This window comes from Peromyscus eremicus, chromosome 7 (assembly GCF_949786415.1).
Source record: "Peromyscus eremicus chromosome 7, PerEre_H2_v1, whole genome shotgun sequence".
In the NCBI taxonomy this organism is placed as follows: Eukaryota; Metazoa; Chordata; class Mammalia; order Rodentia; family Cricetidae; genus Peromyscus; species Peromyscus eremicus.
In genome coordinates this window covers 27,234,536-27,246,086 of record NC_081422.1, presented here as the reverse complement: position 1 = coordinate 27,246,086, position 11,551 = coordinate 27,234,536, and positions in this window count along the sequence as shown.

The window sequence follows — 11,551 nt, the reverse complement described above, 5'->3', positions numbered from 1 at the left end:
CTGGAACCACCCGTAAGCACCTCAGTCTGTGCTCTTCTACATCCCAGGCTGTTGGCAGGGTCCACCCAAGACCCAAATGCTGTCAACGAGTGAATCAGTGATTACCATGTCTCCTCCCTTCCTCTGTCTCCCTACAAAGGAGGCAGACACTTGGGTAAGAAGGTATGTTTTAGAAGAAAATCCTATCACATATGACATGTATCAACGTGGATGAAGTCGTTTAGCCATGGAGGACAGTGTGGTTGTGTGACTACACTTACAAGAGGTGTCCCTAGCTGTAGGTTTTGAGGGAGGGGAAAATAGAATGGCGGCCACTGGCGGCTTCAGAGAAGGGAAGTGGAAACTTGCCGGCAAGTGTAAGGTTACAGTTACAGAAAGGGGTAAGTTCTAAACATCTGCCCACTGATAACACCTAAGGTTTTAAGATGTGCCCAGGGCTTTAAGATGTGATGTTTATGGCATTGTGCACTCAAAACTTGTTAAGAGGTTGGGTCTCAGATTAGTGGTTTTAATCCCCAATAAAAAATTAATTCAAAAAAAATAAGGAAACTTGGAGAGGTGGTGGATGTGACATTTACCTTAACTGTGAGGATGACTCACAGGTAACAAATGTCCAAACCCACGGGATTGCGTGCATTAAATATATGCCGTTTTTATATCAGTTTACACTGCAATAAGCCTATTTAAAAGGTAACATGTTCTTAAATTCTCCTCCATTCAAAATTTCCTGCAATCCTTCTCTAGCATTCAAATGGGCCAACTCTGATCCAGTTCACATCTATTCATGCTTGATGAATTTCCCCTCTTCTCTCCTGCCTATGAGAAACGAGTTTTCCAGTCAAAACCCTGTGAAGGTGATCTTGAATTGGGGGGCGTGAGATCAAAGACGTAGCTCAGAGTACAAGAGGGATGAAGGGATGAGAGGGATCTTCCCACTGACTGCTGCAGGAGACCCGAGAGCAGGCTGTAGGAAGCGCTCAAGGACTAAACCTATCCAGTTAGAAATCCTAGCTGTTTAGAGGCTCGAGAAATGGAGCCGAGAATCCCTATTACAGAGGAAAGGAATATATGATGGCTTTGGCTTTCGTTTCTTGGTGCTAGATCAGTCAGGATCTCGCCGCTAATTATCCAGGCTCAACGCAGTGCCCCCTGGTGGCCGTATGAGGTGTTTCCTACTACAAAAGTGTGGAAACAGCACCATCTACAGGACGACTACATGCTGCCTTACAACAAACATTTCAATTTGCTCGCTTTAACCTGGCACTTGTAAAACAAAACGAGAGTGAAAATAAAAAGCAATTCTTTAAGAATGTGTGCTCCGCGTCATACTGAGGTGTAAACATCGGGCTTTGTGTGGCCATGAGCAAAGCGTGGACTCTCAAGTCGGGTGACTGGAATGGAGTTGCTCATAACTTTTTGAGCTTAGTAAAGTTACTACCTCAAAGCTTTGCTTTTTCTTATCTGTAAAGAAGTGGGTATGTTTATCTTGCGGTATTCGACCAAAGCTTAAGTGAAATAATGCACATAAGATAAAAATCAAATGTATATAAAGTAAGTTACAAGGTGGGTATAATAAATGGGCTTCAAATTACAACAAAAAAAATCACCTAGAAATTTGGGGGGTGTTGTTGAAGTTGTGAACTATTTTCTAAATATGAACTATTTCTAACATGAGTTTTATCAAATGAAAAACAAAAAAGAACTCTGTGAGTACTTTTTTTTAAGAGGATAGCCTTTCCACTCTCTAGAGTGATTGAGTCTGACCCTCCTCCAAAAGTCAATCCACCCCCGGGCACCAGGCCTGGAAACAAGATTCTGCCAACAGAGGCTCCACAACATGAACTGAACATCTGCCCCGTGCTAGACACTCCGGAAGTGCCGTTATCTTGGGGGAGTCTAAAGCTCCACCAGAAAGGGCTTTGCCAAGAGTATGAGAACGTCTTCTTTTATAGTTTCTCAGGCACTTTTGGGATTAGTCAGAAAGTCTCAGCACTGGGAAGAGCATGAGCTGGTTAGGAGAAGCTTCTGTGGTGTATAGTGAACTAGTACTGAGCAAGAAAAAGGCCAACAGCCAAGGAAAGCACATTATGGTGAACGTCGAATCTGATGGGAAACGTAGTGCTGTGTTGTCATAATGTTCTAGAACAGTAAGATCTACTCTATGGTTGTGGAAATGAGCACAGCCTGTGTGGGGGCCTGAGTACAGAGGGACACTAGACATGTAGGGGGTGAAACTGGCCCGAATCCTGGCCTGGAGTTTGGTTACACGGGTGTAAACAGGCAGGGTTTTCCTGAGTCCGCTGGACCCTCTGAAAGCAGTTTTTACAATTTCAAGACATTTGCAAGTTGGTTCAAATTAGATTCATAGACACTGCCATAGTGGAAGTATTTATACCACAGAAGTCAATAAACACTATCAAGTGGGGCTTCTTCATCCCACTAGAGAACCAAATATTTAGCGTACATGTACACAACCGTCAATTTATTCATCAAAGCCACCAAACGGCACAAGATCTATTGTATAATGCTGTATGAAAATTGTATCTCAAATAATTATACTCAAAAATACGCCTCTCACTTCCAGAGTTTGCTGAACGCAGCTGGCGCCCAGTACTGGGCTGTGACTTAAGATAAATTGAAACGATCATTTCTGAAACTGAGCAGCAAAACCTAAGAAGTGTTGAAGGATGAAGCTCAGAGATGGTCCTGGCTAGTTTTTTTTTTGTCAACTTAACACAACCTCTAATTATCTGAGAAGTGGGGGCCACAACTGAGAAAATGCCTCCATAAGACTGGGTTGTATGCAGACCTGTGGGCACTTTCATAATTAGTGATTGATGTGGGAGGGCCCAACCTATTGTGAGTGAGGCTATCCCTAGGCAGGTGGTCCTGGAGTCCATAAGAGAGCAGACTGAACAAGCCCTGGGGAGTAAGCCTGTCCCTCTATGGTTCCCGCTTCATTTCCTGCCTCGCGTTCCTGCCCCGAGTTCTTTCGATGATGGACTGTAAGGTGGAACTGTAAGCTGAAGTGGACCCTTTCCTCCCCAAGTTGCTTTTGGTCATGATACCTCATCACAGCAACAGAAACCCTGACTAAAAAAAAGACAGCATTCTGCCTGCTATACTGAAGACCCTAGGTTCCATCCCCAGCACTGAAGAAAGTCTTTTTACCCAGTCAAAACGGAGCTAAAGCAAAAAAGCAGATCCAACACACAGGCTTCAGGGAGAGATGCAGAGCAGGATCAACCACAGAGAGTTGCCGCACAAGCTGTAGATTGTTAACCTTCCCTTGGTGAGAACCTGGGCACCATTCCAGAACCACTGTCTGTCCCCTGTCATTTAAAAAGAATGTTAATTCTTTGTGTTTTATGTGCAGGAGTGCCTTGCCTGAATGTATGCGTGTGCACTGCTTGTGTGGCTGGTGCCTGCAGAGGCCAGAAGAGGGCATCTGATACCCTGGCATTGGAGTTAAGGATGGCTGTGAGCTCTCATGTGGGAGCAGAAAACGTAACCCCAGCCTTCTGCAAGAACAGATAAAGATCTTAACAGAGGCTGTCCCTCAAAGCAGAGAGCATCCTTTTTCCCAGATGGCCTTCATACTCCATCTGCGACATGAACTCTGCCCAGAGTCTACCCTGCCCATGTGCCTTGAAGAATTTGGAAGCCAAGTTCTCAAAATATTTCTTGCCCACCACTCCACATAGCTAACCATCAATACGAAGGAAGGGTTAGTTCCAAGTACCCAAATCCAGAGATGCTGAATCCATTGATTGCATGAGACCTGTGCCTGGCTTCCCATGAACTGCATCTCTGAATTACTTTAACACCTAATACAATGTAAATGCTATGTAAATAGTTGTCATACTGTATTGTTTAGAGAATAACAGCAAGGAAAGCAACCTGTACATGTTCAATAAAAATTCAATTTATTGGTCCATGATTGATTGACTCCATGAATGCAGATCCACAGAAGCAGAGTGGCAACTGAATATGTACATATAGATGCTGTATTGATTCTGTTTCTCTGTGGGTGTTGGCCTTCTGTACCACAGCCTTGTTCAACACACCAGTCTAGGAAGGTGTTTGCAGATTCCTGGTGCCCTGGTTTGCTTTAATTGTCAACTTGACACAAGCTAAATTCATCCGAGAATGACTCAATAGAGGAATTACTTAGATCAGAATGGCCTATGAGCACATCTAGGGTGGGGGGTGTCTTAACTGATGCAGGATGGCCCAGCTTATTAACAGCAGCATCCCTAGGCAGGTGGTCCTGGGTGTTACCAGAAAGCTACCTAAGAGGCTGAAGAGATGGCTCAGAGGTTAAGGGCACTTGATACTCTAGCAGAGGACCCGAGTTTGGTTCCCAGTACCCTCATTGGGTAGTTCACAACTGCCTGTATCTCCAGTTCTGGGGGATCTGATGCCTTCTTCTAGCTTCTACAGGCACTAGGCACTTACGTGGTATAAATACATACATGCCGGTACACATACACATAAAATAAAAATAAATGAATTGCTGTGGGATGTCTTCCTATATGCTGTGAATATGTGTTGCTCTGACTGGTTGATAAATAAAGCTGCATTGGCCTATGGCAGAGCAGGATAAAGTTAGGTGGTACATTCAAACTAAAGATGAGATGAAGAAGGTTGGAGTCAGACACCAGCCTGCCACCCAAGGAGCAACTAGGTACCAGCAGACCGGTAACGCCATGGCCACATGGCAACATATAGATTAATAGAAATGGGTTGAGTTAAGTTATAAGAGCTAGCTAACAAGAAGCCTGACCAATAGGCCATACAGTTTGTAAACAATATAAGCCTCTGTGTGTTTACTTGGGACCAAGTGGCTGCAGGATGCAGGTGGGAGAGATTCGTCCTGACCATGGGGGCTGGACAGGACTAAAGAAACTTCCAGCTACCATGAATTTTTCTTAAAAAGAAAGTGAAGCATGAGCATGACTGAACCAGCAAGAGTGTTCCTCCATGTCTCTGCTTCAGACTCCTCCTTGAGTCCCTGCCCTGACTGCCCCCAATGATGGACTATAAACTGGAGTATAAGCCAAATAAATCCTTTCTTCCCTATGTTGCTTTTGGCCGTGGTATTTGTCATAGTAACAGAAATCAAAGTAGAAACACCTGGGGATTCTGGGCAGATACCCTGCTCACTGGGAACAGGAGCTGGGGCACCTGGGGCGGAGTCCACAGCCTAGGGTGACAGGGCTGCATCTCCCTTATCATATTAGGAACTTCAGAGACACAATCATTGTCCTAGACCCTTTGAGAAGCATAGCTCCTGAGAGGCAGAAACTAGATACAAATCTTCTTAGTCATGTGATAAGAGATTAATTAATACCATTGATTGGCCATTGGTAAGGATAGGCCCAGGCAGTGAGGCAAAAGGCAGATAGGACAGACAAGGACCACAGATAGGTTAGCCCATTTCTCAGTAGGGCCAGGCTTCAGATAAAGCAGGAATCTGCACTTTGATTGAGGCTAGAACCTGAGCAAGAATTCAAGGTCTGGCATCTTGGTAATAAGCTATGTGTCTTTGCTTGAGGAGTCGGGGAATGTTCTGGCTAGATCTCTTTAAGAGGAAATAAGATGTCAAACACAAGTTGACCAAGTGCAGAGCCCAGGACACTGGGAACACAGCAGAAAGGAAGCCTTGCCTTGTCTGCAGTCTTCCTTTCTGCCTCTCCCTCCACCTCGCTCCCACTTCCTATTTCCTCACTCACCTCCTCTCAAAACTTCCCTCCCACCTGCACTCATCCCCATCCTTCCTCCTCCTCCTTCCTCCCCAGTTCCCTACACCAACACTGAGTACACATCAGAAACAATTCAGGTCTCAGGCCCTCCAAAATCCTGCAGCTCAATCCCTCGTGGCTTCCTAGCTGCCCCAGCTCCTGCCAGACTCAGGTCTTGTGTGTTTAGCTTGGGATACATGTGAAAATCTGGAAACTGGTAATGGGCTACTGGAAGTACATTTAGGGAGTGGGGATCATAGATTATAGGTGAGCTGGAAATAGAGAGGGAGAATGTCGGGGACAGGAAGGTTCAAGACGGGAGTGAAGTAATAGGGATTCAGAAACAACGGACTAGGGGAAGGTTTAGACAAAATGGAGGGTGCATGAAGAAGCTACCTGGAAATCTGTCATCTTCAACTCAAGTAAAAATATGATAAAAGAGGATAGTCAAACATGTTATACGAAAGGCTAGAGAGGATGCAGAACACTGAGAGCCAAAGGTTTAAATGGAGATGACAGGTTAGTAAGGGAGATGAAGGGTAGGGGGTGAGTTAGCCAATCCTAAGGATATATGAAGAAGCCTCATGAAACCGCACTAGTTTGTAAGCTAATTAAAGTATTTTTTAAAGGCATTTGAACCGAAGTAGCCGATATGCGTGGGTGATACTGCTCCCGAAAAACAGGGTTATTAAATGAAAATCTTAGTACCAGGCACAGGTTATATCCATATGAGTTATTGGTCAGAGAGGCCCCAGAGGCATCCAAAACATGATGGGTTGTCGGCATTGCTGTGTTTGCCCATCATAACTAGATAGTAAGATTATTACTAAAGACATCACACAGTTGGAGAACATAGAAAAATCAACCCTGAACTTACCAGGAAATCTCTCTCTCCTTCCTGGCCTGCTTTTATAGTTCTGGAAAGTGCTGTGCAGGCTTCTTGGGGAGAAAAGACGTCAATGATCTTACCCGGCACTGGATCCTTCCAGCTACAGTAATGATCTGCTGGCCAAGGCATGTCTACTGGTTTAACAGTGGTCTGACTGTCCATGGAGTAACTACCTGCCTTCTTGACTGAATCTGAGGCCTGCTCCATAGAGGGTGATTCATGGCTGATATTGTAAACATGGTCAAAACCCAAGGCTAGGGAAGTCAGAGGCTGGAGGGGAGATCTATTGATGTTGTTTAGCTAAACAGTGACGTTGTCAAACCACCTTCTAAATATTTATGTTTCTAGTCACAGATTTGTTCTGCTCTTGACCTTGGTCAGAGAGGACTCTTATTGCAGAGAGCAGTGGTTAATGCAGAGATTCATAATTGTTCAAAATGTTGAGACTAACCATAGATGGAACAGCTATATCTACACTACTCCCTGCTGACTCAAGGAACGTCTGGGAAGCGGGAGCGGAAAGAATGTAAAGGGTGGAAGCTGGAGTGCCAAGAAGGGCTAGCCTCTACACATGACATGGCTGTAACACACGGCAACTCACAGCGACTTTGGTTATCCATACAAGACCTCCACAAGATCAAAAGAACTAAAATTTCCACCCTGAGGGTGGCTGGAGAGAAGACTCAGCATTGGCTGCTCAAACCCAGAAGACCTGGGTTCAATTCTCAGCACCCACATGACAGCTCACAACCGTCTGTAATTTCCATCTCAGGGGATCAGGTGCCTGTCATGGGCAGGCACCAAGCATGCCCCAGGATACATGCAGGCAAAATACCCACACATGTAAAATAAAAATAACTAAAATCATTTTAAAGCTCCAGCACGGAGTGGGGAGGACTCCCAATGCCGACGCCCCACTCCTAGCCACAGAGCTAATGGCAGCTGATGGCTTCTGAGGGAGAGGCAGTCACTTTTCTTGGGGGATGGGCATTGGTAGGTTGTCCAGCCCCAGTGGATGAACACACACACATGTGAATACAGGTAGCACTAATTGGACTTGTTGGGTTATAAAAAATATTTTAATCCAGGGGCTGGAGAGATGGCTCAGTGGTTAAAAGGACCTGAGTTCAGCTCCTAACACTTATGTTGGGAAACTCACAACCACCTGTAACTCCGGCTCCAGGGAACCCGACACCCTCTTCTGGTTGTCTCAGGTACACACACACACACACACACACACACACACACACACACACACACGACACTCAGATATATACACATAAATTTTTAAAAACCTAAATAAATTTTAAAAAGACATGAAGTTGGAAGGGAGATGGGATATGTGTTGGGGGGACAGGGGAAGTTGGAAGAATGGGGGGTGAATATGACCATGATACACTGTATATATGTATGAAATTAAAAAAAAAAAAAAAAACTTTAAAAGTCTCTCTTCTCTAGGAAGCAGCACACCAGAACTTCTTACTGCAACTACTTGGTATCCACTCACCAATCTCTCCTCACCCCTTCCTAAGCCCTCTTTATCAGCCACTGGAGCCACCATGCTGCTCTCGGTTTCTATGAAGTCAGCCTTTGCAGGCCTCCCACAAGAGTGACATCACCGACTTGTCCTTCTGCACCTGGCATAGTTCTCTTAACGCAGAGACCCAGGGCTCAGCCATGCTGCAAATGACAGGATGTCATTCTCTCAGGGTGAATAGCATTTCCCTGTGTATAATCTTTTTCTCCATCCGCTCACCAGCTATGTGCAGTCGCTGAAGGGGAGGAAACATAGACTAGACATCTGACAAGGCGTTAATGTCCAGAATACAAAAATTCCACGTACTCAATAGCAAATAAATAAAATAACAAAGTAAATCTTAATAGCCATTTCTCAAAAGAAGGCATACAAATGGCAAACAGGTATATGAAAAAATGTTCAACGTCATTAATCATCAGAGATTTGTAAACCACAGTGAGGTACCACCTCACTCCCCTGAGTCATTAACAAGAAGTCTAAAAGTAAGAGTGTGCAAGGATGTGAGGAGAAAAGAACCTTTGCACACTGTTGTTGGAAACGTAAATTAGTACATTAGCTACTATAGAAAACAGTATGGAGATAACACAAAGAATTAAACGTAAGAATTTTTTAAAATCACCTGCTGAGTCAGCTCTTTGTGTGAGTGAGTTCAAAGCTAGCCTGACCAATATAGCAAGTTCCAGGCCAGCTAGGGCTATATAGTGAGACTTTGCCTAAAAAAAAAAAAAAAAAAAAAATGCTGGTTCAGAGACATAAGAACCTCTGTAAACCACACACTCAGGAAATTCAGATTAAGTGTCATGGGCCTACATGCTGAAACCTGGCCAACAGCAGACCTCTAGACGATGGGGATGAAACTTTGAATCAGAACATCCAGTATTCAGAGGTGGAAATGTAATCATAAACAGAGTCTGCAGGGTACATAGACAGCTTCCAAGCAGCACACCAGATACTAGGAAAGGGTTTCACAGAGGCTGGACTGGGATTCACGACTGGACTCCTAAGAGATTCCCAGGGGTGTGGCCAGCATATGCAACTGGTTCTGAGAAGCACATCCCACTGGCCAGACCAGCATCCCAAAGAGGACCTCTAGGCAAGAACAGCATTTACAGAATAGCCCCGAAGGACCACCCCCTTCCCATAAATGGTGTGACCAGCATTTATGATCCAACATCACAAAGGAACACCCAGGGCTAGGATAGGCATCTAGGATCCTGGCCAGTATTCTACTGTTGAGAGGAGCACTGGAGATAGACTGTGGTACCCAAACACCAGTCTAGCAGAAGATGACACCTAAATTCTACTACCACTCAATCCCCCTTGAACACTGCAAACCACTCCCACTGAAAGAATATATATATATTATAAATATATATGTTTAATTTGGGAGCTGGATGTTTGCTATATAAGCACGAGGGCCTCTGTTTGTATTCCTAGAACTTATGTAAAGGGCAGGTGTGTCAGCACTTGCCTCTAATCCTGGCACTGGGAGGTGTATCCTGCCTGACCTGCTAACAAGCCGGTCAGTCTAGCTGAAATGGTAAGCTTTGGGTTCAGTGAGAGAGCTCACTTTTAAATGATTAAATTAGTAGATAGGTAGGTAGATAGATAGATAGACAGATAGGTAGAAAGGTAGCAAAGCAATTGAAGAAATATATCCTGATATCAATTGCTATATAAATCTATGAGGGCAGGTCTCTCTCTCTCTCTCTCTCTCTCTCTCTCTCTCTCTCTCTCTCATACACACACACACACACACACACACACACACACACCTGAATAAAATAAAGAAGTCTATACAACAAGATATGAAAGTATAATTCAATGAGGAGATACTGGAAATTAAAAATTCAACAAGTCAAATAAAAAGCTCATGAAAGACTCATTCACACAATGGTTGACAGGGAGAACAGAACAGCAGGCCTTGAAGACAACATAGATGAATTGGAACATCAGTCAACAAAGACAAATTAATAAGAGGGGACAAATGGAACATTCAAGATTTATGGGACAATATGAAAAGACCAAATCTGTAAACCATGGGCATACATGGAGAATAATATCTTGCTAAAGAAATAGAGAACGTTTTTCAACAAAATCACAGCAAATAATTTTCCAAATATAGATTTTTTTAAATGCCCGACAAGACACAGGAATAATCTGGAACCCAAAACAAATGAGCCCAGGAAATAACTTCTCTAACCCATAGTGTAGTTAAAACAAAAAAAGTATATGGAAAGCTGCAAGAGAAACCATCAATTTGCACATAAAGACAGGCCCATCAAAGTAACAGCAGATTTCTCAACACACACTTTAAAAGCAAGGGGGCTGAGAGTGCTGCATTCAAGTTCCGAAGGATGACTGCTGCCAGCCCAGCCCACTCTACCCCGCAAAACTATCTATCATAATCTGAGCAGAAAGAAAACATTCCCATGATACAAACAGGCTGAGAAAATCCCCGACAACTAAACAAGCTCTTCAGAACAGAGATGGAATCTTTGAAGCTAACAGAAAATTTTAAAAAAAGAAAGACACTCCCAACTAAAACATTCCAGGTCCAGATGAATTAACTCTGAGTTCTACTGTATCTTTAATGAACTAAGGTCACATTATTCCATGAAATAGAAGAAGAAGGAATGTTACCAAACCGTCTCATGAAGTCAGTACTACTCTGATGCCAAACCGGACAAAAATATAACAAAGAAAATTGTATGGTGAACACAGGAGCAAATGGTCTCAATAAAATATCGAATTCACCTTTACAGAGAAAATGAGGATACTGAAAAGAGAAGTTAAAGAAGATACCAGATGATGAAAAGCCATTTTATGTTCCTGGATTGGCAGAGTTAACATTGTAAAAATGGCTAGGTCAACAAAAGCTATCTACAGATTTAATGCAATCCTCATAAACTTTCCAATGATATTTGCCACAGAACTAGGAAAAGCAATCCAAAAATATATCTGGAAACACCAAAGGCCATGAATAGCCAAAGCAATCCTTAGCAGACAGAGCATTACTAAATGTATCAGAAATTAAACTTCAGAGCCACAATAACCAAAACAGCATGGTACTGGTACAGTAACAGACACATCAATCAATAGACTAGAATAGTGGATCGAATATAAACCCTCCTAGCTGAAGCCACCTGGTTTTTGACAAAGATTTAAAAAATACACATTGAAGAAAAGACAGCCTCTTCAACAAATAGTGGCTGAAAACTGGATGTATACATTTAGCTCTCACCCTGTACAAAAAGTAAACTCCAAATGGGACAAAGACGTTAAGGTAAAACCTGAAACTCTAAAACTGTTAGAAGAAAGAGTGGGGAAACACCTCAACATATAGGCATAGGAACGGGCTTTCTCAACAGGACTTCAGTC